A 4,414-nucleotide genomic window follows, 5' to 3' on the forward strand; every position below is an offset into this window, starting at 1 on the left:
ATACCTTTATTGGCATAAAACCGTTGTGGTTGTCAAGGACATCAAGGTCTTTCTTATATAGTTCTTCTGTGTATTCTTGCCATCTTTTCCTAATCTCTTCTGCTTCTGTTAGGTCCGTACCGTTTTTGTCCTTTATCATGGCCATCTTTGCATGGAACGCTCCCTTTTCTCCAATTTTCTTGAAGAGATCTCTAGTCCTTCCCATTCTATGGTTTTCTTCTATTACTTTGCACTGTTCATTCAGGAAGGCCTCCTTATCTCTCTTTGCTGTTCTCTGGAAATCTGCATTCAGTTGGTTAAATCTTTCCTTTTCGCCTTTGCCTTTTGCTTTTCTTCTTTCCTCTGCTATTTGTAAAGCCTCATCAGACGGCCACTTTGCTTTCTTGCATTTCTTTTTCTTTGGGATGGTGGTGATTGCTGCCTCCTGTACAATGTCACGAACCTCCATCCATAGTTCTTCAGGCACTCTATTTATCAAATCAATAAATACTAGCTAGTTGAACTCAAAAAAAAAGAAAGAAAGAAAGAACTGCCTCCTTTGCATTTACGGGTGGGGGGGGTGTCTCCCCCACTGAGAAGGGCTGTCCCCGACCAGTGTTCCCTCTAAGCTGAGTTAGTGTGAGCTGACTCACAGTTTCTTAGCCTCCGGCTCACACATTTTTGTCTTAGCTCAGGAAAGATGGCTCCAGAGCAAACTAATTTCTGCAGAAGCCAAATCGCTCGCTCACAACTTTAATGCCAGGAGCTCACAAACTAGAATGTTAGCTCATAAGACTCCAAAGCTTAGAGGGAACATTGTCCCCGACACCTGCTAGCAGAGAAGCTGCCAAGAGCTGAACCCAGGACCCTCAGCCACTGATCCCCCCTCCCCCCTCTCTCTCCTGTCCCCAGACCTTTTCCCACTAGAGTCAGCCACGATGTGCCTCCCCAGCAGGGAGGGTGTTGGGGCTCCCCCCTGGCCAGGAAGCTCTTTCCCCTAACCCTCGATGAGGTCTATGCAGAAAGCATTTTGCACATGCTCAGAGTCACGCTGTTTTCCTTCCGTATTTCCAGGGCCAGCACCGACAAGAGTGACCGTTCTGTGGCTCCCAGACATCAGGGGCAGGACCCTGGCATCCTAGTGGCCAAATCTGGACCGGGCAGCTGCACAGCAGGCCTTTTCTCAAGGGCTTGTGCCAACGGAAGGATCGGCGTGTTCCTGCGAAGGGGACTGGCAGGCGTGCCCTTTAAAGACACTCCCCCCCCCCAGAGCAGGAGAGCCCAAATGTCTCACTCCAAGCCCTGACATTTGACAGCTCGGGTGAAGCATCATGTTCTAAAAATATGGTGCCGGGCAGCCGGGCAGCCCTGTGCTGCAAGGGTCACTCCCTCCCCCTCCCCCTCCTGCTCCAGAGCCCCCCAGAGACATTCCAGGGGGCCCTGGGCTCAGACCTGACTCATGGCACTCCCCAAAAGCCATCTCCTCATCCGTTGCCCCCTCACATCACTCCCAACCAGCAATGGATGCAGGAGGGGGAGGAGGCAATGGGGGTACCATAACACCTGGGCCCCACCTGGCCTGAGGTATGAGCTTAATGGTGCTGGGGGCACTTCTGGGGGCTTGGCTCTGCTTCCTCTTGGCCCCCAGTGGTCCTCCAGGGCTGTAGCTCCCCAGCAGTACACTTATAGACATCTCATTTATATGGGCATAAGGTTCGATGTGCACGCACCATTCCTCAGGTGTGGAAGTCCTTACTCTGTCGGAGAGCCACTGAGAGGCGGAGGAGACAAGCCTGAACATGAGAGACCAAGAGGGGGTTTGGCTCAAGAGAAGGCAGCTCTGTGCGTGCCCGTGAGCAGCCAGCAAGGGCAGAGGTGGCGGCCCGTGACGTGTGGCTGAGCAACACCCAGCAATCTGGTCAGAGGTGAAGAGGAATCCCTCCAGTTCCTTGGGAGGAAACAGAAGGGAAGGGAGAAGGCCTTGAGCTTTTTGGAGGAATGGGGACAGGGGTTTGGATAAAAAAAACAAAACAAAAGGTAGTAATTAACACATCCCAAGGGGATGCCAGCATGGCTCAACTGCAGGGTAAAGAAAGGGACTGCAGGTAAGAAGGGCCTCCTTCTAAAAGGTGAGGTATTGCCCCTTCATAAGAAAGTCTAAAAAAGAATTTTTGTTTGTTTCATGTTTATTTACTTCAGGAGGTGGTTTACAACATTCTCCTCTCTTCTGTTTTGTCCCCACGACTCCTAATAAAATTGTTTTACAAAAAAAAAAGAAGAATAATTTTTGTTTGTTTCATGTTTATCTACTTCAGGAGGTGGTTTACAACATTCTTCCGTTTTGTCCCCACAACAACAACCCAGTGAGGTGGTCCAGGCTGAGAGTGGGTGGCCACCCAGGCAGCCTCCGTGGCAGGGTGGGGATTCAAACCTGGGTCTCCCAGACCCTAGTCTAGCCCCCTAACCACTACACCACGCGAGCTCCTGTTCCCCTATAAAAGCCTCTTCCTGTGCCGTTCCATTATAGGGCAATCCTGATCCCTTGATTTTTAAAAGAAATGTCCTCTTGAACATTTTTGGAGCAAAGTTTGAGTCCAGTCAGTGGCCAGGGGTGTAGCCAAAAAAATTTGGTTGGTGGGGCCAGGGTGCTGGGGCCGGGGAACAGGGAACTTAGTTAGATTAAGAGCAGACCGGACCCTTATTTTGACCGACCATGGCTCTGGTCACACGGGCCGGAAAATGCGGGGTGGAAGCGTGGCTGTTTGCCCCGGAGCAAACTAACGCGCGGCTGCGCGATCAGACGTCCCCTCGAGGTTCCGTCGAGGTCCCGTGGTTAGGGGGGAGGTGCCAATAACACAACACGGCAAAGAAGCGGCGCGGCGCGGCAAACGGGGCTGTGTTTTGGTTTTAAACTGAAGTGTGCGCATGCGCCGTTGGGTGCTTGTGCGCCATCCCGTGGAGACTTGGAAAAAAAACTTTTTGCATGTCGTACCCCACCCCCACCCAGGAACCCACTGCCTGCTCCATGGCCTTTCCCTTGAGTCCCCGCGTCGTCCCTCGCCCCCGGCACTCGTGCCTTGCCCAGGAGGTGATGCCACCGTTGCTCATCCCAGGAAGGTGCGGGGGGGGGGGCTGGCTGGGGCGAAGCTCTCTCTCCCCCTCCCCCGCAACAACTCATCTGCTCTTCTTTCCTCTTCACCTTTTTGCGAGGGGACATGGGAGGGTGCCGGATGCCACCAGAAACGCAATCAGATGCCCGCCCTTGCCCCGCAGTTACCGGAAACTAGTACCTCGGAGGTACTAGTTTTTAACTGCGCATCTTCGGAGGGAAGCCTCGGGTTTGCCATGGGAGCTCTACGCTTCCCAGAAGTTGCGGTGAGATCGCGCCCGGAAAATCCGCCTATCTTCCGTCTCTGCAGCGTGGCTACTGCTCCGTGTGACCGCAGCCTATGACACCCAAATAAATCGTTTTTAAAAACATGGTTTCTGGCAGCAGGACGTGTGGGGCGTGGCTGTTAAGTGAGGGGGCGTGGCCCCGATATGCCCCACCCTAGCTACAGGCCTGCCAGTGGCACCTTAAGGCCAACAAAGTTTTATTCTGGGCATAAGCTTTTGTGTGCACGCGCACTAAAGCGTGTGTACACACGAAAGCTTATACCCGGAATAAAACTTTGCTGGTCTTGCAGGTGCCTCCTGGACCCACACCCCACCTGAATCTTTGTTCCGTTGCTTCAGACCAACTGGGTGACCAACCGGTTCCTGGTTTTTTGTTCCACACATGCCACAAGCGCCAACTCTGGCAGACTCGGTAGGAGCAGAAACCTGGGAGCAGCTGGTTGCTAACCAACAATTCTTAAAATGCATCCAAAGCCAGTTTGGTGTCGTGGGTAAGTGGGCGGACTCTAATCTGGGAGAACCGGGTTTGATTCCCCACTCCTCCACTTGCACCTGCTGGATGACCTTGGGCAAGCCATCGTTCTGTCAGAGCTGTCCTTGAAAAAGAGCAGTTTCTGGCAGAGCTCTCTCAGCCCCACCTGCCTCACAGGGTGTCTGTTGTGGGGAGGGGGAGGGAAAGGGAAAGGAGTTTGTGAGCCGCGCTGAGACTCCAATCTCCTCCTCCTCTTCCTCCTCCTCCAAAGCAAGGAACCAGACATGGGGAGACACCCTAAGGTGTCAGGAGGAGGGGGCGCCTGCCAAGGAGGTGCGGGAGATCCCTAAAAAATGACTGCTGCAAGAGAGAGAGAGAGAGAGAGACTGTGTCCTCCCCCTCCCCAGGCAGATTGGGGACACCCAAGTGAGGCCAAGCGACCCGGGAGAAGGGGAACAGTGAAGCTTCGCCCAAGGCAGAATGGGTTCGCGGGACTCCCTGCCACAAGATGCGCGGCGGGTCAGCGGCTTCGACGGCTTCTGAGAGGGGGCGAGAGACGGCACGTGT

This window comes from Gekko japonicus, unplaced genomic scaffold, assembly GCF_001447785.1.
Source record: "Gekko japonicus isolate JY-2015 unplaced genomic scaffold, Gekko_japonicus_V1.1 scaffold336, whole genome shotgun sequence".
NCBI classification, from domain to species: Eukaryota; Metazoa; Chordata; class Lepidosauria; order Squamata; family Gekkonidae; genus Gekko; species Gekko japonicus.